Genomic DNA, 22,837 nt, shown 5'->3' on the forward strand with positions numbered 1-22,837 from the left:
AATGGGGCATGCAGCACAGGACCTATGCATATCTACATCATAACCTGGTCATTGTAGCCCTTCATAAAAGGAGTTGCTAACCAGGACCCTAACCAGAAATGTCCCTTTTATTCCAGTGGGGATGCCGTGCCCAAAAAGATAAGTCATCATATCTTGTGCCTTTTGAGAGCCACAATCACATAAATACCTTTTGTGAGCCACAATCCACAGCTCTTAAAGAAAACTGGGATTTTCTTTTAACAAGCATATTTAAAATGGACATTATAGTTAGCTTATTCCTCCTGCAGTTTGCAGATAGCAACTCCCGTAAGATTAAGAAAAACTACTTGCAATTTGTGAACTGGGAAACCACTAAAAATATACTACACGGAGAGAAATAGTAGGCACTTGTGTCCAAACTTTCATTCAGATATCTTCAAATGCTTTTACAAACTTTTTAATTAAGGTTCACAGCTCCCTTGGGCAAGAGGTATTATTAGCTGCTTTTAACAGATGGAACATAGAACTAAAAAGGAAACAGGGGGAAAGAGTTGGAGAATAGACTGAATAGAAAGTTTACAGTATGAAGAAAGAAGAGAGGTGTTAAAAAAAAAAAAGATAATCAGACCCAAGAGGATGATCAGTCTGTTGACCATCTGGAGAAATGAAGCAGGATGGCAAAAGATTTTGACATAGCATACCTCCAGCGAGAGGTCCAACTGTTTAAAATGAACTTGAACAAAACTTTCCCATGTAATATGTTTTGATGGCACACACTGGTTGTTTCTTGCATCGTGTACATTCACTATATTCTTCCCTGATCTCTATTCAAAAAAAGGCCAATTAAATTGCATTGCCTAAGACAAGAAAATGAAATATCTCAGTACATTAATTATTTTGAAATATGGAAGACTACGAGTGATACAGAGCTGTTTTCTTGGCTTACCCAAATGCAATATTATAAATACAAAACTTTTGAGGCACTTAAGAAACACTGTAGGCTGATATGGACACCTATAAACAGCAGAGGACCAAGATCGTGCCTTCCTGCTTTGCTCCATTAGGCCCACTTATCCTACCTCCTAGACTATTGGATATCTGTGTTTGGGTGTAATACTTGAATACTGTAAACACCAGTGAAGTCTAGCATGCTGTTACAAACTGCCTAGCTGATTTTTACAATTCATCTAAAAGGCATCTAGTAATCGTAGCAGACCACAACTGGACATGAGTCAGCAGTGTGGATGAAGCAGCTTAAAAAGGCAAAGAAAGACTAGGTTGCATCAATAGTACCACTCTGTTGTGCTTCAACAACAACAACAAACATACTCTGATCATTCTAAAGTAAATGTTTTTATAAGGACTCTGCCAAATATTTACTAGTTTCTGTTTATCAGATGGAAATTGGCACTTTCAGTGAGCTTAGTGGGCTCTCTTAAGTCGTTCCTCATAAGGCATGGTTTCCAGATCCTTCACCATTTTGGTTACCCTCATCTGGACACACTCCAGTTTCTCAACATCCTTTTTGAATTCTGGTGCCCAGAACTGGACACAGTACCCCAGGTGAGGCCTGACCAAAGCAGAATAGAGTGACACTATTACTTCCCTTGATCTATATGTCTATTGAGGCAGCCTAGAATCACATTGGCCTTTTTAGCTGCCGCATCACACTACTGACTCATGTTCAGTTTGTGGTCTACTAGGACTCCTACATTGTCTGGTTTAGCCAGGTGTCCCCAATTTAGGGTTGCCATATCCCACCTGGGGACGGAACTTTCCCGCTTTTGGGCGGGTCCGCACGGTCCCGCCCCGGTTTGGCCTTTGTCCCGGGATTTCCCCCGCCCCCCGGGCTTTGTTGCAAAGTCTGCAACAGCGGTGGCAGGGGAAAGAGAGAGGCCTGTGTAGGCCTCTCTCCTTTGGCGGGGGGGGGCCTTCCTCCCCTCTTTGGCTCCGCCGGAGCCGAAGGAGGGAAAGAAGCCTCGCTGAGGCCAGACTTCTTTCCCTTCTTGGGCCCCACCGCCGAGGACAGAGCCCAGGCGGGGGGAAAAACCTCGCCTCAGCGAGGATTCTTTCCCCGCCTGGGCTCCACAGGCGGGGACGGAGCCCAAGCGGGGAAAGAAAGCCTCCCTGAGGGGAGGATTCTTTCCCCGCCAGGGCTCTGCCACCGAGGACGGAGCCCAGGCGGGGGGAAAAACTTCTTTCGCCTCCTCTTCATCTTCTTCTTCTTCTTCTTCTTCTTCTTCTTCTTCCTCCTCCTCCTCCTCCTCCTCCTCCTCCTCCTCTTCCTCCCATTCTTCTTCCTCCCATTCTTCTTCCTCTTCTTCCTCCTCCTCTTCTCCTCCTCCTCCTCTTCTTCCTCTTCTCCTTCCTCCTCCTCCTCTTCTTCTTCTTCTCCTCTGCCTCCTCTTCATCCTCCTCTTCTTCTTCCCCTCTTCCTCCCCTTCTTCTTCCTCTCTACTTCCTCTTCTTCCTCCTCCTCTTTTCCCCTCTTCCTCCTCTTCTTCTTCTTCTCCTCCTCCTCTTCTTCCTCCTCTTCTTCTTCTCCTCTTCCTCCTCCTCTGCTTCTTCCACTCTTCCTCCTCTTCTTCCCCCCCCTCTTATTTTCATTTTATTTTTCCTATTCTTTCTCCTTCTTTTCTTCTTTCTCCTCCATTTTTCTTCTCCCCCCTTCTTCCTCCTCTGTTGTTGTTGCTGCTGTTCTGTGTGCCTTCAACTCCTTTCCAACTTATGGTGACCTTGGTTATGGAATAAGCAACTGAAATATGTAATAACCTATGTTAAATATATAACCATGTTAAATGTTAAACCCAAAGGGATTGGTTATGCAATAAGCCTCTGAAATATGCAAGAAGCCATGTCAAATGTCCCAATGTGCTGTTGTGTGTTTTGGAATTGGGGGGGGGGTGTTTGACCAGAAAGGGAAGTACATTTCTGCCATATATTAACATTTTTTTAAAGAATGTGTCCTACATTTGAAAATGCCATCCTACATTTGTCCTACATTTGTCCCGGTTTGGAGGTCCTGACTTATGGCAACCCTACCCCAATTCTATATCTATGCATTTCATTTTGCCGCCCTAAGTGCAGTACTTTACATTTCTTTGTGTTGAAATTCATTTTGTTAGCTTTGACCCAGTTTTCTAATCTATTTAGCTCTTCTTGAATTTTGATCCTGTCCCTTGGGGTATTAGCTACTCCTCATAATTTGGTGTAATCTGCAAATTTGATAAGCATGCCCTCAAGTCATTCATCCAAGTCAATGATAAAAATGTTAAATAGCACTGGGCCCAGGACAGAGCCCTGTGGGACCCCACTGGTCACTTCTCTCCAGGATGAAAAGGAGCCATTGTTGAGCACCCTTTGCGTTCAGTCGGTCAACCAATTACAAATCCATGTAACAGTTACGTTGTCTAACCTGCCTTTTATTAGACTGTTTGTAAGAATATCACAGGGGACCGTGTCACAGGCCTTACTGAAACTGAGATATGCTATATCTAGATATGCTGCAACTGTCTACCAAGCTGGTAGTTTTATCAAAAAAGGAGATCAGATTAGTTTGGCATGATTTGTTTCTCAAAAACCCATGTTGACTTATTGTGATTATGGAATTGCCTTCTAAATGTTCACAGACTCTCTGCTTAATGATCTGCCCCAGAATCTTTCCTGGTATTGATGTCAGACTAACTGGACAATAATTGTCGGGATCCTCTTTCCCCCCCTTTTTGAAGATGGGGACAACGCTTGCCCTCCTCCAGTCTGCTGGGACTTCTCCTGTTCTCCAGGAGTTCTCAAAGATTATTGCCAATGGCTCCGATATTACACTTGCCAGTTCTTTTAATATCCTTGGATGTAGTTCATCTGGTCCTGCAGACTTAGTAGATTACCACACTACACTCTTATAGTGTTGCTATTCCACTTTTACTGCTCTGGCTGCCTCCTATTGCATTCTGGGAATTGTAGTTCAGTGAGGCCTAAGAGCTCTCTGGCTGAGAATCCTAAATGCCCCCTCCCTCAACTGCAAATTCCAGAATGCAACAGGAGGCAGCAAGAGCGGTGAAAGTGGAATAGCAGCACTTTCAGAGTGTAGTGCAGTAATCTCCTTAAATTCATTTAGATTAACCAAGTATTCCTGTACTACCTCTTTACTTATTCTGTGCTGCATTTCTCCCATTGTGTCCTCTGCTCCATTTTCCTCAGGTTGAGCATCCTTTTCCTTTTCTGAGAAGACTGAGGCAAAGAAAGTGTTGAGCAATTCTACCTTTTCTCTTTCCCCTGTTAGCATTTCTCCATCTTCTCCACGCAATGGCCCTACTATTTCCTTCTTCTTCCATTTGCTATAGACAAAGCCAAAAAAGCCCTTTTTATTGTTCTTAACCTCTCTAGCAAGCCTGAGCTCGTTCTGTGCTTTTGCTTTTCTGACTTTCCCCTTGCATGTGCTAGCTATTTCTTTGAATTCCTCCTTGATGATTTGCCGCTTTTCCCATTTCTTATACATGTCCCGTTTAAAGCTTAATTCAGTTGAAAATTCTTTAGTCATCCATCCTGGTTTCTTGAGACACCTCCCATTTTTCCTCTTCAGTGGAACTGTTTTAAATTGTGCCTTCAGTATCTCTCTTTTGAGAAACTCCCATCCATCCTGACCTCCCTTCTCTTTAGTATTCCTGACCACAGGATCACCCCCAGTATTCCTCCAAGTTTAGTGAAATCAGCTCTCCTAAAGTCTAGAATGTGTGTCTGACTATGCCTGGCTTCTCCTTTCCATTGTATAACAAACTCCAGGAGAACATGGTCACTCCAATTTAAGGATCCCGCCACTTGCACCCCATTTACTGGGTCATCCCTGTTGGTTAGGATCAGATCTAAAATGTCTGATTCCCTTGCTGCCTCTTCAGTCCATTCACAACTTAAAGTCTAAATCTAATTGGTAGTACTTACTAGAGTAGTTTAATGAATCAGTTGCTGAATGCTAAGTCGACACAAATGGAAATTCCATTGCTTCAGTGAGTCTACTCTAGTTGAGCCAAGCAATTGCAGTGAGGCTGAAGACTGCCAATGCTACTCCTTTATCTAATTCCATCATTGCTCAGCCACCTAGTCTCTCTAAACCCACTGATCATTTCCTGCCTCTTCCAGATATGGGGAGCTGCATGAAGGCGCCACTATGACAACTCACATTTTCAAGAGAATGCAATTAAGTAAAAGCTGATGGGGAACACGACAAGAGTAACAAGGACATGGAGAAACTCAGACTAATAGAAGATCGGGACACAAGATTAGAAATCTATTGTGAAGCTTTCTCTTTACCCATAAGAAGGAAATTGCTCTAAGAAACAGCAAATCTGTTAAGGAAACTCCTTTGGCATTATGAAAGTTATGTTTTTTTTTGATGTGCTTATGTTGTACAAGTGCAACACTCATGCAAACATCACCACACTGAACCAGGGAGCCCTGGCATCACCTAAGACTGGGCTGATATATAATATCTGTCATCGAAATCCCAGAAAACAACCTGTCATTCTTTTTGTAAAGGAAGACTTGAAAGATTCTGTGAAAGATCCTTCAGTCACTCAGGTTTTATTTGACTCACAAAGCCAAAGGTGCAAAAGAAATACTTACATATGCAGTCTCAATTGCAAATCGGTCACATTCACATTTAGAAGGAAGTAATGTTAGTAAGGGTTGTTGTTTCTACTTTGATAACAATATAATGGCCATATAGAATCAGTATTTAATAATCTTGCCAGGAAAACTAAATGATAGGTTCACCTTAGGGTTATCATAAGTGAGAAACAACATGAAAGCACACAATAATAGCATTTAATAATAAATATACTTAATTTTAAAAAATCTATGAAACATTTAAAGACTTATAACTGCAATGCTACAAAAGTGCTGATCCAAAGACCTCTCACAGCTGAACATTTTGGCCACACCTCTCCAATCACCTGTCCTTTGAACTATGTTTGTCACTCCTTATTAACATTTCACTTATTCATTTACACTGGCTCTGTCTTGCTCTCATTGTACATGTCTTCAGTCACAACATCACAACATCACATAGCTCTGCTGACTAGCTCAATGAATGCACTGCATACCCTCCAGTATTTCACAGATAAAAACTGGGATACATGTGGCAAGCATGCAGAGTGTGATCAAGATGGCAAAAACCATTTATTGATGAATCACAGAATCATAGAGTTGGAAGAGACCTCAAGGGCCATCCAGTCCAACCCCCTGCCATGCAGGAACTCTCAATCAAAGCACCCCCAAGAGATGGCCATAGAGCCTCTGTTTAAAAATCTCCAAAGAAGTAGAATCTACCACCCTTGGAGGGAGTGTGTTCCACTGTTGAACAGCCCTTACTGTCAGGATGTTCTTCCTAATATTTAGGAGGAATCTCTTTTCCTGTGGTTTGAATCCATTGCTCTGTGTCCTATTCTCTGGAGCAGTAGAAAACAAGCTTGTTCCATCCTTAATATGACACCCTTCAAATATTTAAACAGGGCTCTTAACCTTCTCTTTTCCAGGCTAAACATACCCAGCTCCCTATGTCAGTCCTCAAAGAGCATGGTTTCCAGATCCTTCACCATTTTAGTTGCCCTCCTTTGTACATGCTCCAACTTGTGAACATCCTTATTTATTTATTTAGGTATTTATATCCCGTCCTTCAGCCCTAATGGCTCTCAGGGCAGCTTACAGCTTTTGAATTGTGGTGCCCAGAATTGAACATAGTAGTCCAGGTGAGGCCTAACCAAAGCAGAATAGAGCAGTACTATTACTTCCCTTGATCTAGACACTATACTTCTATTGATGCAGCCTAGAATCACATGGTTTCCTTTTTAGCTGCCACATCACACTGTTGACTCATGTTCAACATGAGTCTACTAGGACTCCTTGATCCCTTTCACATGTAGTTTTTATTAAGCCAGGGGTCCCCCATCCGATATCAATGTATTTCATTTTTTCTCCCTAAGTTCAGTACCTTACATTTCTCTGTCTTGAAATTCATTTTGTTAGTTTTGGCCCAGCTTTCTAATTTATTATGGTCATTTTTTTTAACATTTTGATCCTGTCCTCTGGGGCATGAGCTACTCCTCCTAATGTGGTGTCATCTGCGAATGCGATAAGCATTCAGAACAGTAAACACAAGAGTTTTTGTGCAAGCAACAAGTTTTGTATGATGAACCAGAACAAAACTTGATGGAAGTAAAAAAAAAAACCAGAAATCCACTATTCAGCATTTAAGCTGGAAGTGCCCCCAAAGCACAAACAGTATATTAAAAAAAACCCAATCAACAACTCCACCCTTCTACTTTTGGCATGAATTATAGCTCCTCTCCTATTATTCCCATGTGCTAATTCCCCCACCAACTAACCCCCTTTTTCTATCCAGGCCAAGCCATACCAAGCTATCTCCAACTCCCCTTCACATTCCAAGCCACTGCACAACAATTCTCCAGGCACAAACCTACTCGAGGTCAGCCACCTGCACCCTCATCCCCAAGCACTACCGCAAAGCAGCCAAACAAAACTACAACAACACTCTAAGCACACTAACCCTAACACATCACCCCCATACAAATTGCACTATATTTAGTGACAAAACCAACCAATCAACCTTGGTTCTGACAGCTCTCTATTTCTTCATTCAAGTCACTGATAAAGAAGTTGAATAGCACTGGGCCCATGAAAGAACCCTGTGGCATCCCACTGGTCACTTGTCTCCAAGAGGAATAGCAGTCATTGGTGAGCTCCCTTTGGGTTTAGTCCCAAGTCTACAGGAAAGGCAAGACTGCTCTGCTCCCTCCTGAATGCAAACTACTTTTGCACCTTTAACTCAGTTTGCACCAACTGAAGTGTTGTATATACTCATGTATAGGTCTAGAGATTTTAGTCAAAGAATTGACTCAAAAAACCTGAGTCGACTTATCCAATGGTCAATGCTTAAGTACTATACTTTAACTCTTATTTAAAAAGGAAACCTGGTGAAAGGCAAAAGTACAATCTGTCCTGAAAGCACTGACAACCCCCCTACTATCCCAGCTATCCAGCCTTTAGTGGGAGCACAAACAGTTATGGCTGCTGGAATTTTGTTAAGTTCTTTGGCGTCATTTGCCTTTGCTTCATGTCCCTAAATTTTACCCTCGACTTATACATGGGTCATATCAAAATCCATAACGCTGGCCCCAAAACCTGAGGTCGACTTATAGTTTAGTATATATGGTAAACTGAAAACTAAGGGAGAAAGTAGTAGGAGGAGCTTGAAACTGTTTTAAAATGTTTTAAAAATAACGGAAAAGATGTAATATCAGAGGATTAATTTTGACTGTCCCTGCTCTATTGGGATAGTAGGAGGGTAGGTCCTATATGGTACTGGACATGCAGATGTAACTACTTAACTGCTTTAAGTGCAGGAGGTTGGCAGAAAGAATGGATATAAAAAGGAAACACATATGTCAGGGCTTACCGCAGTGGCATCACTAGGGTTGGTGTCACCTGATGTGGTAACTCATGATGCCGCCTTCCCATTGAGCTCCCATACCACACCATACAGAATCCTTAGTAATGTTTTTGTACTAATGTTACTCATTAATCGTAATTCCCATATATTATTATTATTATTATTATTATTATACGTTATTTATGTAGCGCTGTCGATTTGCACAGCGCTGTATATACAATCAATAAAATAGATAAAAATAAACCTGCCTATGGTGTACCTTCTACAGAATAATAACAAAATGCATATAAAAATACAGAATAATACATGATACAGAGATATCACTCATTGTAATGGTAATAGTTGTGACATAAACAACTAGCAAAGTTAAAGTTATACCTTTAAATTACAATATCATACACACAGAATAAATATGTTTACGTATACATAGTATCGTGTGGTTAAAGTGTCCATTTGGTAAAATGTGATATTTTTCAAGGGGATTGTGATCGAAAGATGGACATTCTGTGACCTGTGTCCTCTGAGCTACATTTCCTCAATTTGAAGAAGTTTTAAAGCTCTGAGGAGGAACTATCCGGTGATAATTTAATTTCAGATGACTGAAAGAGGAGGAAATGATTTAAAGTATTCACTTTACTTGGGAAATGTTCTCAAGGCACAACTGCCCGCTATTGCTAACAGCCCCTTCTTGTAAACATGCACCCTATTAATATGGCTGTTTGGTACAGGCAGGTAATGTTTGTTTGTTGTACGTATATCCTTAAATTTCTCCCAAAATGAGATTCAAGGTGGCTTGTAATAGTTTAAAAAAATTACAGATAAAAGTCTGATTACAAAAGTCAAAAGAGAATTAAATAACAACATTTTAAAAACAGGGTTAAAAACAATTTAAACCCCCTACAGCATATTTAAATTTAAAGATTAAAGATTTTAAAAAATATAGCACACTATATTACACATATGCTACATCTCCATTATTAAATAAGAATGTCTTCACCTGCTGATGGAAATAAAGGAGGAAAGGGGCCATCTGGACCTCAAATGGGAGGGAGATCCACAGCCTGGGAGCAACCAAGAAAGCTCTCTCCTAAGTCCTCACCAACCAAACCTACAAGGGTGGTAGGACTGTGAGAAAGCCCTCCCATGCAAATTTTAATGCACATGCTTGTTTATAGAAAGAGATACAGGCCCCATATAGACAGGCCAAAATAAAGCTGCTTCAGGTCACTTTGGAGGTATGCTGTTTCAATGATGCACGCATCTTAAGAGTCTGGAAGCTGCACCAAAGCTGTGCTCCAGTTCTTAGGACTGGGACGTGGCTTTGACACAGCTTCCGGACTCTTAGGACGCATGCATCATTGAAACAGCATACCTCCAAAGTGACCTGAAGCAGCTTTATTTTGGCCTGTCTGTATGAGGCCACAGTCTTTTCAGATAGTCCAGACCAAGCCCTGTAGGGCTTTAAAGGTCAAGAGCAGCACTTTGAATTATCCTCGGAAAAAGGCTGGTAGGCAATTCAGCTGTTTCGGGGGGGGGGGGGGGGGATGAACATGATCCCTGGTCAACAGCCTAGTTGTGGCATTTTGAAGCCACTGAAGTTTGCCAACAATTTCCAAAGTCAGTCCCATGTAGAGTGTGTTACAGTGGTTCAGACAGGATGGAACCAAGGCATGTGTCACCGTAGCCAGATCTGATATCTCTAGGAACTGGCACAGTAGGCACATTGGTTTTAACTGTTTTAACCAGGCTCAGAATTAAATCCAGAAGCTCACAAAAGCTGTGAACCTTAGGTTACCGGGGGAGTGTAACCCCATCCAGCCCAGGCTTGAATCCCTATTCCCTGATCTGCCTTCCAACTGACCAGGAGCACCTCTTGTCTGGATTAAGCTTCAATTGGTTCACCCTCATCCTGTTCATTACTGACAACAGACACTGTTTTAGTGAAGAAACAGCTTTCTTGGAATCAGATGGGAGGGAGAGATAGTTGGGTGTCATCAGCATCCAGAGTATACTGATGACACTGAAGCCCAAAACTCTGGATGACCTGTCCCAGAGGTTCCATGTAGATATTGAACAGCAAGGGAGGTAGAACCCAGTCCTGAGGAACACTGCAGGACAATGTCTAGGGTATCAAACAGTAGTCCTCCAGTACCATTATCTGAGCCTCCCCTTCTAAGAAGGACCAGAGCCACTGCAAAACCGTGCCTCCAAGCTGCATCCCAAGGAGTTGCCCCAGAAGCATACTAAGGTCCTTGGTACTGAAAGCCAATGAGACATCTAGCATAACTAACAGGAAAACACTCCCTCTGCATAGTTCTCTATGTAAGTCATCAACCAAGGTGACCAAAGCCATCTCTGCTCCATAGCCATACTGTTGCATTGAACAGGATTCTGCTCCATTAAATAGGATTTTGCCAGGAGGGGATTAACAAAGCCAGAAGGCTGGAGGTTTCTAGGAATTGTAGTCCAATAAAATGGCTTTACCAAGCTATGCACTTTTGGTTAGGGAGATTGCTGGTTGATTTCTCTCAACAGATAGATCTTCCCCCATGAATCTGAATGCTCCGAAAGCTATATCTTCCCCACCACCACTAGATAAGGATGGTGTAATTTATCTGTGTGGGGGGAAATCTTTATGGAAAAAGGAACAAAAGAAACTGCTGTGTTGATTTAAGGATGGGAAACAATTCAAGGGAGCAAGGAAGTTGAGATTTCGAAGCACTTTGACGAACTGGTTGCATCTCTAAATGGGAGGCAGTGAAGATTGCTATGGGAGTGCTTAAGCTCTCTGCCGCCAACTGTACTGTATAATCTAAATAAATGTCAATAGTGTAATATATTATTTTATTATTTTTATTTATTTCATTTATATGCTGCCTTTCTCCTGGAGTTGGACTCCAGGCTTCACGCATAGGAAAATCTGTTAAAACCTGCTAAAAATAACACAACACACACAACCTTCAAAAGGAAAACAGAATTACTCTGTCCTGGAACTTCTCACCATGCAGAGAAGTGAGGAAAGTGTAGAACAATACACACACACATTTCAATCTCTTATCTGACCTTTATTTTCTGTGGGGATGAAACCACAGTGGGTGACTCACTAAATATATATAATATAATATAATGTAATAATAATAATAAATTATTTGTATCCCACCCAAACAACGAGGAATCCAGGTGGCTAACAACAGTGGAAGTACAATAGAAATACAATAAAAAACCCTAATCCCTTCCCAGGCCCCCAGCCATATAAAGCAGACAATAACAATAAGTAATATCAATACAGGGGCAATCAATAGGAAAACATAACATCGTTACAAGTCAAACAAGGTTCATAGAAAATCTGTTCTCCAGCCCCTCAGCACAAGTCCACATCAAAACATGAATTGTCCTAAACACAAATAATGAATTACAATCATGAACCCTCAGTAATGCAAGGACACTGGAGAGCTATAGAAGTGCTCTGTGTGCTTAAATACACATTATGATGTGGCAGCTTTTACCCCAATGGGCTCTCTGCCATCTGTCTTCACATTATGCTAAAAGAAAAATAAAGAAACAAGGTGGCAGGGGGAACGAGGCTGAACTGCAAAAGCTGCTGGTGTACTTTTGGCTGAAACCTCTGCCTGATGTTTCACTAAACTTTCAGGTCACGCCATGACTGCATTTTTATACGCTACTGCTTCTCATAATAAAACTAGTGTAAGTGCCTAGCTTTGGATAAATTGGAATTACCTTTAGTCTGATACAAGTAAGTCATAAAGCAATTTTACAAGACAGCTGCCTGGCTTGTCCAAGTGAAACCATGGCCACTGGGATCTCTAGGCAAGCCTGCTGCCATGGTATTTCTATAATCCCTGTGGGAGGGATCTGGCTACTTCATGCCCAGGAAGCACATTCCACACATTCCACAGCAGGGAATAACGCCACTCCTCACTTCTGGCTTGAAATTGTATCACCTGCCAGTGGCATCACTAGGGGATGTAGGGGGTGTGCGTTGCATCAGGTGATACTCTAAAAAAAAGGGGGGGGGTTACCACTGATCCTCAAATATCTGTGTTTTGGCAGAAACAGGCTGTAGCATTCACTTCTATTTTAAATGTTTTAAGAGATGGTGAGGTGAAGTTAAGCTCAGTGGGAGAAAAAATTTAAAAGGATTTTTATAAAAAAAATAAAATTTCAAATTTCAAAATTTTATTTTTAATTTTTTTTAATTTTTAAAAAAATATTCTTTTTAAGTTTTCTTTAAAAATTACATTTTACAAAATCTTCACCATGTATATGTAAATACATTTAGAGTGTATGTATGGTATTGCAATCTGAAGGTATAATTTTAATTTTGCTATTTGTTTATGTCACAACTATTAGCATTACATTCAGTGATATATGGGAATTTCGATTTACAAGTAACATTAGTGCAAAAAACACTCATAAGGTTTCTGTATGGTGTGGTATGGGAGGAGGTCCTTGGATGTGACACCATGAGTTACTGCACCAGGTGACAACTAACCCTAGGGACGCCACTGTCAATGGCAAACCTCTGTCCTGATTAGGAAAATCTGCCAACTATTGACTGAAGATGGTACTGCAGGCTTCAAATAAATTGACATAGCTAAATTTATTTAAATTAATTAACAAAGTCTTACCAAGTGTCTAGGCTTCATGATCTGCACACCCTTACATTGAAACACTCCCACCCACCCTCACCCACTTTTATGATTATAGAGCTCTTCTTCATTTATTTGCACCAGTTGGCCAAAACCCAAAAGCTTTATGGTTGAATCTTAGTTTGTTTTTATTTTATCTTTTTGACAAACTGTTTTGATCGTTACAGTGGGTCCTCAGTAGCTGCTGAGATTTGGTTCCAGGACCACTAACATCCTAGATACTAAAATCCATGTATGCTAAGGTCCCACTATACACAGTGGCATAGTGAAATGTGGCCCCTTATATAAAATGGTGAACAGCAAGCTCTGCTTTTTGGAATTTCCCCCCGAATATTTTTGAGCGGTGGCTGGTTGAATCCATGGGTATAGAATCTGTGGATATAGAGGGCCAACTGTACTTCACAGCAAATCAACAAATACATTTTATAACACAAAGGTAGGAAAGCAGCCATCATCATGACACAGATCTGAGGCAGTTTTCTGGCACAAAAAAATAGGCAAAATATTATTGATATGGACAGAAGGAAGGGGCAGAACTGAAGACTCCCAGTGTCTCACCAGGGCAATTGGCAGCTCCCATGTCATTGGGGCAGTGAATCATCTCCAAGTTTTAACCCAAACTTTAAAGAAGTTCACTAAAGTGCTGAACTCTGTCTCCAAAACAGATTCAGCCCTTTGGAGAGTTTAAACCTAAGGCTAAAACCCAGAACAGATACATTTCCCTGCTGCAATGGATGCCACCAGCCACCATTCCATTACCAAATTATTGGAGGATCACTTTGAGAAAGCACAACATGATGGGATTCAATTGTTTAAATGAAACCAAGAGTGAGGAATGTTGTTGAACTGCAACTTCCACCAATCTTACCCAACACAACTAGTATGAGGGATGATAGGATCTTCAGTCCAACAATACCTTGAGGACCACACATTTCCCATCACCGAGCAATATGGGCCTTTTAGCTGTCTGAATGGAATACCAGCTGAAACCGAGATGAAAACTACATGGAGTCTTGATGGAAGTGTGGCATTACTCTAAAGCATATTGGTCAGATATTTTAATGGGAGGGGGTCACTAGTCTAAGGAGAATGGGCAGCATGATTCAATGAAAAGTAGAAAAGGAAAGGCAATATTTGCAAATACATTGTTTAATAGATTGCATCACCTCCATCAGGAAAAAAAATATGCACATAGGCCCCAAACAGACTGCCAAAATAAAGCTGCTTTGGGTCACTTTGGAGGTATGCTGTTTAAATGATGCACATGTCCTAAGAGTCCGGAGTCTGTGCCAAAGCTGTGCTCCAGTCCTTAGGACTGGATCGTGGCTTTGACATGGCTTCTGGACTCTTAGGATACATGTATCATTTAAACAGCATACCTCCAAAGTGACCTGAAGCAGCTTTATTTTGGCCTGTCTGTATGGGGCCACTGACAGGGCAAGCACAGCCCCATGAGATCAATGACCAGACCATCCTTGGTCTGAGAAAGGAGGCAGAATAGTCTTGGGGGTAGGGAAATATATATTTGCACTAAGCAAAACCTTTGAAGGTGTCTTCTGCTGAGCTAGTAGGATCTAAATCCCATGGAAATGTGTGGGATTTTGCCAGGGCATATGGCTGTGAGATTCTGGGCGTCCAAAAAAGTATTCATCTATGCCCTATTGTAAATTTAGTCATGCCTTTTCCCAGACTAAATAAATCTAGGGAATGGACTTCTCAAAGGGTCAGCCGTTCTTACTCTTCACACATTCTAAAAATAAACCTTGGAGGGTATGCTTTTCATTTTAATTAGAAAAAAAGTGTCCCTTGGCTATCAAAAGACTTGGAAATATTATATTCTGTAATAATGAGCCTTCCATTCTGCCCAACATGTGTCACCCAAATGCTTGCAAATACTTTGGACCATAATGCTATTTGCATTCCTTACCATCAGGGCTCACTTTTTCTTTAATTACAGATGTAGGATTATTTTTATTGGAACCACTTTTGCCTTTCCTTGCTGCAGTAACAATTACACAGAGAGAGAGAGAGAGAGAGAGAGAGAGAGAAACACATTTAGGTTTAGGAAATAATGCACTGATTAAATTCAACACTTGAGCTGCATTATGTATAATGTGTAGTTTGGCTTTAGGAGGGTGTGTAAGAGCCTCTTTGTCACAATTCATCTTCCGGTAATGAATGAGTGGCACTTAAAATAGTAGGTGATAATTTTTAAGGGAAGCAGCCAATGATGTCTGGACTGTCTAGCTCACAAATGAGATCGTGAAATGTTCTGACACAGCTCCATAATTAATCACCACATTTTTGAGGGTAAGCTTGTTAAAGTTTTGTCATTGCTGCCCTTCTAAAGGCATCAGGTTATAGTTCATACTAATTATCCACTGCAACACAGAGGAAGACAAACATTTTAAAGGAGTTGGGAAGGGGTGGTTTTCATCCCTGAAAAGTCTGTAGATCAGAACAAGGACTGTGAACTGGAGGTATTCAGGACAAAATCTAATCCCTTATTTGCAGTTCTTATTTCATTATACAGTGCAATTAAGCCATTCAATGCCTAGTTCCTTATTCAAGTTGCACCTTCAGCTGGATAAAGAATTAAGAGTGTAGTCCTATGTGTGTGCACTCAGAGGTGTGTTGTTGTTTGTTATTGTGTGCCTTCAAGTCATTTCTGAATTATGACGAGCCTAAGGCGGACCTATCATGGGGTTTTCTTGGCAAGATTTGTTCAGAGAAGGCTTGCCATTGACTTCCCTTGAGGCTGAGAGCATGTGACTTGCCCAAAGTCAGGTGAGGGTTTCATGGTGAAGCAAAGAATCGAACCCTGGTCTCTGGAGTAGTAGTCCAACACTCAAACCACTACGCCATGATGGCTTGCAGAGGTAAGCATCAGAGATGTAATGAGGCTTACTCAGAGGTAAGCCTCATTAAATACAATGATTTTCAGGTGCCTGAAAGGCACAAAATGATTTGATCAGGGCCATATTAACCCCAATGATTTGAGAGCCAGCATGGGACTTGACTAGCATTAGAAGCCCCAGTGACTCTCAGTCACCTCACTGGGAGGTTATGAGGATAAAGTGGGGAAGGTGGAGAGTCATGTCCAGCACTTTGAATTCATTTGAAGAAAAGCAGAATACAAAAGTTACATATAAATGTTCTAAGCTTAAATAAAATGCAGTCATTCAGAGCAAAGGGCTGCTTATCCCTCAGATTGTTCTGAGGCTGGGGCATAGCTACATTTTAAGAAACCACAGCCTTTATCAGTAATTTCATCAATACACATTGCTTTGCCTCTGCTTCAGGTGGCCAACAACAATACCTTAAATTAAGTCAAACTCCTGTGAGTCCCCAGTCTTGCCCTGTGTCCCTTCCTTTGGCCTTGTTTCTTACCTGGCCATGAAAACATTCGCAGTCTTGAACCACTGAACATATCTTATAATATACTTTGCATATTTGTAGACTGTCTGATAAATAGTGATTGGTGGAGACAATGAGAATGGAAAGTGCTGTAGCTATATGGCGAGAGTGAGGAGGGAGAAAGCCAAGATTGTATTCCTTTCAGTGAGATAGCAAAGTAGCATCTACAAGCCACAAAACCAGCCTTGTGGAGATATTTTTAGTGGAAGCCAAGCGTGGATGGAAGAGTGTGGGTGGTTAGTTCTGTGATCACCACGGTGGAATTATCACTGTGATGACCACAAACTGGTAGAGCAGAGAGAACTCTCTTGTACCCTGGGTTAACATGGTATATTGCTGTTTAAAGACTGGAGATATGTGCATTGCATTGCCAGTGTATTGAATTATTTGGAACCTAAAGATTTCCCTGGTGTCAAGAAAATTGATCTATTTCCCATCTCAGTTTGCCAAGGGAAGGAAGAGACTACCAGGGATTAGCTGTGGTGGAAGAAGGGAGAAATGAATGGTGACCTGGGCCCAAATTAGAAGAATGTAGGTACAGTCGGCCCTTCTTATATATGGATTTTTTATACACGGATTCAAGCATACACGGTTTGAAAATGTTCCAAAAAAGTATAAATTTACCTCGATTTTTTATTTTTTTATAAGGGACACCATTTTGCTATGACATTATATTTAATGGGACTTGAGCATACATGGATTTTGTTATACACGGGGGATCTTGGAACCAAACTCCAGCCTATAACAAGGGTCCACTGTATAACCTCTTGTGTGATGTACAGCCAGACCTTCATATCCATGGATTCAACCATCCACAGCTTGAAAATATTTTTTAAAGTATATCAGTTCCAAAAAAAAAAAAAACAAGCCATGAATTTTGCCATTTTATATAAGGGACGGCATTTCATTACCCATTGTATTTAATGGGATTTGAATAGCCATTGATTTTGGTATCCACGGGAGTTCCTGGAACCGAACCCCAGAAGATACCAAGGCTCACTGTAGAATTCTGATGTGGGCAAGTTGATATTCAGAATTCCCTTGTTTTCAGATTTCTTCTTTATCACTAAAATGATATGCTTGAGAGGACGATGAAGAATATTTATTATGAAGAAAAAAAGGCAAGATTTCTCAGGAGCTTGCACTCAAATCCCTCAGTTGACCCTTGGTCACTAGCTTTTGGTATGTTTTTGCTCTTTGAATGATAAATGCTCACAGACTCTTTTGGTTCGAGGAACCCAAAATTAGACACTGACTAGCCATAGTTTGGATCCCAAGACAAGTACACTTAAGGAAATTTATGGAAGGAATTTGTTCCCTCCCCTTTCCTACAGATCCTTGTGCCCTAATAGAATCATAGAGTTGGAAGAGACCGCAAGGGCCATCCAGTCCAACCCCCTGCCGTGCAGGAAATCTAAATCAAAGCATCCCTGACAGATGACCATCCGCCTCCGTTTAAAGACCTCTAAGGAAGGAGACTCCACCACTCTCCGAGGGAGTTTGTTCCACTGTCGAACAACCCTTACTGTCAGGAAGTTTTTCCTAATGTTGAGATGGAATCTCTTTTCCTGTAGCTTGCATCCATTGCTCTGGGTCCTAGTCTCTGGAGCACCAGAAAACAAGCTTGTTCCCTCCTCAATATGACATCCCTTCAAATATTTAAAAAGGGCTATCACATCACCTCTTAACCTTCTCTTTTCCAGGCTAAACATCCCCAGCTCCCTAAGTCGTTCCTCATAGGCTAGGGCATAATTTCCAGACCTTTCACCATTTTGGTCACCCTCCTTTGGACACGCTACAGTTTCTCAACATCCTTTTAAAATTCTGGTGCCCAGAACTGGACACAATATTCCAGGTGGGGCCTGACCAAAGCAGAATAGAGGGGCACTATTAATTCCCATGATCTAGACACTATACTTCTGTTGATGCAGCCTAAAATTACATTGGCCTTTTTAGCTGCCTCATCCCACTGTTGACTCATGTTCAATTTGTGGTCTACTTGGACTCCTAGATCTCTTTCACATGTAGTCTCGTTCAGCCAGGTGTCACCCATCCTATATCTGTGCATTTCATTTTTCAGCCCTAAGTGCAGTACCTTACATTTCTCTGTATTCATTTTGTTAGCTTTGGCCCAGCTTTCTAATCCATTCCGGTCATTCTGAATCTTGATCCTGTCCTCTGGGGTATTAGCTACTCCTCCTAATTTGGTGTCATCTGAAAATTTGATAAGTATACCCCCAATCAAAGAACCTCTGTGGTGGATTACGGGGAATGCCTTCAGAAGGAGGGATGGGGAACACTTGGCTATAGGCAGATGGGGGAATAACAACAAATTGGGCTTGATCGTACAATAGTTTCCCATTCCCCTCAAATAGTCCCCCCACTTAGATCCATCACATTGTTCTTATTTGAACGTCCTTAAGTTTAATCATTTTAGGAACTAAACCAATGGCTTTTGTAGGGCAAACACAGAACTAGATTTGAGGTGTAATTAGTTTACTTCTACATACTGACACCTTCCAGTTTCTACAAATGGTTCTTTTGTGTCCACAAGAAAAAGCTAATAATTTGCAGCAGTCATCTCCGACAGTGAAAGAAAAGCTTTCCTTTCAGGGTGGCATCACACAGACAATGAGATTCCTTAAGTCCTTCTATTGGCTGGGTAGCCGTGTATAAACTTCCTGGGTGCATTGAAGCCTTGAAATTGGATATTGTGGCTTTGCCTTGATTGCTTATCCCTATAGATGCTCAACCCTACACAAGGGTCACTTTCCCCATATTTCTGGGTACATATTGAAGATTTACTTCTTTCATGTAACATGCAAGATGGTTATGTGCATGTTACATGACAAAAACATGCAATGGGAAACTTGGACTTAAATCTAACTGTTAGTCCTAACTGGGGCTAGACTTATTGAATAGATTAACAAATGAAACGTTCAAAAATGAACAAAGGGAGCTTATATAAGTGCTGCCTAATAAAAATGCCCATTGATTCAAGATGTTTAATTTAGTAGACACTAAAGGCCAGGAGCGCTTTCTATCAGCTTCGACTGATATGCTAGCTGTGCCAATACCTACAGCTGGAGAACTTAAAGATGGTAGTGCACATGCTGGTAATCTCAAGGCTGAACTTTTGCAGTGCACTGTATATTGGGCTACCTCTGTACCAAATTCAGAAACTTCATTTAGTTCAAAACATGGTATCAAGATTGATTACTAGGACATCCAAGAGTGATCATATTACTCCGATATTAAAATCACTCCATTGGCTGCCAGTTAGTTTCCAGGCAAGGTACAAAGTGTTGGTTATTACCTTTAAAGCCCTAAATGGTTTGGGTCCATGTTACCTACAGGATCACCTCCTCCTATATAATCCACCCCATATGCTCAGTTTTTCTGGCAGACATTTACTCCAGTGAGCTTGGCAATTCTCAGCTAGAGGACTTTTTCTTCAGCTGCCCCTAGACAGTGGAACGAATTGCCAGAAGAGATTCAGCAGCTGAATACACTGTTAGAATTTAAACGAGCATTAAAGACCAGTCTCTTCCAGCAGGCTTATCCAAGATGATTTTTAAATTATGAATTTTTAATGATGGGTTTAAAATAGGGATTGTTTTTATATATCTTATTTGTCATTTTAAATGATGTGTGTTTCGACTGATGTCTTCTTTACTGACATTGTCTGTCTGTTAATTGTTAACCCCCTTTCAGTCTGTGGGGAGAGGTGGGTAAGAAATAAATTATTATTATTATTATTATTATTATTATTATTTGGAACTAACAATTGGATTAAGGCTTCCTGCAAAAGTCGTCCACTGTAGATCCTTCAAGTGTGTTGGACTATATCTCTCATCAGCTCAAGCCAATGCCCTGGGGTGATGGTGACTGTAGTCCAACTAACTGGAGGAACCCAAGTATTCAATTAATTAATTAAAATATTTATATCTCACCCCATCTCCAACAATCTCACAGTAGCTTACAACAGAATCATTTTTAACAGAATTTAAAACAGTTTAAAACAATAAGAATAATTTTAGAAGACTAAAAACATATTAAAAACGAGCAGTTTAAAAAACTAGTTAAAACGATTCTAGATAATTTAAAATTGTAAACATTGTACAGGTGTGGATTAAATAAAGTAGGTTTAGCAGTTCTGGCAAAGAGCTATGCTTTTACTAGGCACCAGAATTATACTAGTACTGTACAGATGCCAATTGGACTTCTAAGGAGAGGGTCTTCCATAGCTGGAGGGGCAGAGCAAATAAGGCCCCCTCCCAAGGTCTCCCACAACTTACTGCCCCACTTACATGCATCAAAATGTGTAGCTGCCCCACCAATCACATGAAATGTTTTGCTACATCAGACCAAGGTTCCTGATAAGAAGCAGCCAGTTTCCAGCAGGAGTCAGCCAAATGCCCTGAAAGGTCAGAACTAGACAGGATGGTGACAATAGCCAAACAGACCATGGAATTTATCCTAGCAGCTGGTACATCAGAGTAAAGACTTTGTTCCACATAACTATCAAGGCTGCTAGCTGCTGAGAAATCTCTCCTCCATGAATTGCCTTACTATCTTTCCAAGCTATTTGAGTTACTAGCTAACAGCATTTCATGTGCTAAAATCCAGATGTGTTCAGTACAGTTTATTCATGCCATCAAATTACCATCTTACAAACCTTTTAAAACTTTGAAACTTTAAATTTCATATGTTTACAGGGGCAGGAGGTGTATTTTAGGGATTTTGACATGGGTCCAGGTCAGTTGTAATGCCTCCTTCCAAAAGACACCTGGATTTCAGTGAGAGTTTCGGAGTGATGGAAGAAGTATAACAAGCTGTTGTAGAAGAAACTGCTAACACGCTGCAGGTTCTCACACCTTCCTCACAACAAGCCTCGGTCTGACAGAATCAGATAGGAGGGGACCAAAGATGAATTTGCCAAACACAGATTTATTTAAGACAGCTGTCACCCTGGGAGGAATTCCCATTCCAACAAAAGTTCCCAGGGCCCCGAACAAGGAAAATTGGCTTCGTTATATCGCATTGAAACAAAGGACTCCAGTTGGCATATCCCATTGGTCATGGCAAAAGTTAACATATAGGATTTTTGTACAATCAGAGTGCAGATACATGAATACATTAAAGGTACATTTTGGTCATGTCCCACTAGCCCATTAGCCTTATCTTTAGCCTCATCTGTTTTTGCCCCCCTTCTAGTCCTTGCTCTTCTCCAGGATTTATGGCCCTCTGTTTATAGCCCTATGTTGACTCCAACAACAACAAACTTCCCAAACTCCAGATCTCCGGTTATAGCCTTATGTCACTTTTGATCTCTCAGGCCTTAAGTTTGACTCTTTGGCCTGCATTTCTGGGCCTCTCAAATTCCTTTCAATGCAAGTACCTTTATTTCTACAAACTACATCTATATGCATACTAAATATGAAACTTTAAAATCTTCTACCTCAAAGCAAATGTAGCCACTGAAACACATTTTTCTTTATCCTCAGCTTGTTCAAAATGGTACAAAATAATACAGACATGAAAACAGTATTGGGTGATTAGGATGCTTGCATTAGTCCAGTTCCCTGAGCTGTCAAAATATCTTTTATAAAGGTGGGGAGGGGAAAGTAGCAACCAATATGTTAGCAGCAAATGATAATAGGTTTTTATTTGTAACCCGCCTTTCCAGTAACCTGATCAAGGCGGTATACATACACAAGAAAAATATAACAATACAAAGTTAAAAACAGAGTTAAAAACAGAGTCACCTTCTCAGCTTCCCATTAAAGTCTGGTACTAAAATATGAACGTATCTTCCACATTTTACAAAGAGAATGGAAGTTTGCAATAAAAGTACATCTCACTGTAGTTGATTGGGGATAAATTCAAAGTAACCCAGGTGTATAGTGCTGAATACATGTAACAGTCACACTTTGCACTTTTCTACACACTACATATACTCTTGCTGCACAAATTAATCTGTATATTTTGTACTCATGCATGCATGTGCGGGCCAATGCATGCGCGCGCACACACACCCTTTACAGATTTCCAGCTGAGTGGGAAGAAAAATACGGCATGAAATCTTTTAACATCACTAGCAAATGAAGCATGAAACATACTTTCAAGGAAGAGGCAGTAACGGAGCCATGTTAAATATTTCATTGCATGAGCAAACCATTAATATTGAGGATTCTGACCTTCAAATTGTGAAACAGTTTGGTGAGGGAAGATAGACTCTTCACTCCAACTCCGCAAAAAAAAACAACACCTCAGATTGAAATACATGAGAAAGAGAGAGAGAGAGAAA

At 40.9% G+C, this 22,837-nt stretch overlaps 1 protein-coding gene across 2 annotated transcripts in view; it reads right to left on the reverse strand.

Moving 5' to 3' along the window:
- LOC149316615 (protein FAM163A-like) overlaps positions 1–22,837 on the reverse strand; it is a 135,083-nt gene that overhangs the window by 95,803 nt on the left and 16,443 nt on the right. The window contains exon 1 of one of the 2 annotated variants that reach the window (XM_089515928.1): positions 15,038–15,111. The exons of the other annotated variant lie outside the window; for it this stretch is intronic. The gene's annotated coding sequence lies outside the window, so the exon portion shown is untranslated. Of the gene's footprint in view, positions 1–15,037; positions 15,112–22,837 lie in introns of those variants that run through there. 2 annotated transcript variants of the gene reach the window in all.

The sequence above is a fragment of the Sceloporus occidentalis genome, unplaced genomic scaffold (assembly GCF_023333645.1).
Source record: "Sceloporus occidentalis isolate IW3139 unplaced genomic scaffold, rSceOcc1.0.p SCAF_3, whole genome shotgun sequence".
Classification (NCBI taxonomy): domain Eukaryota; kingdom Metazoa; phylum Chordata; class Lepidosauria; order Squamata; family Phrynosomatidae; genus Sceloporus; species Sceloporus occidentalis.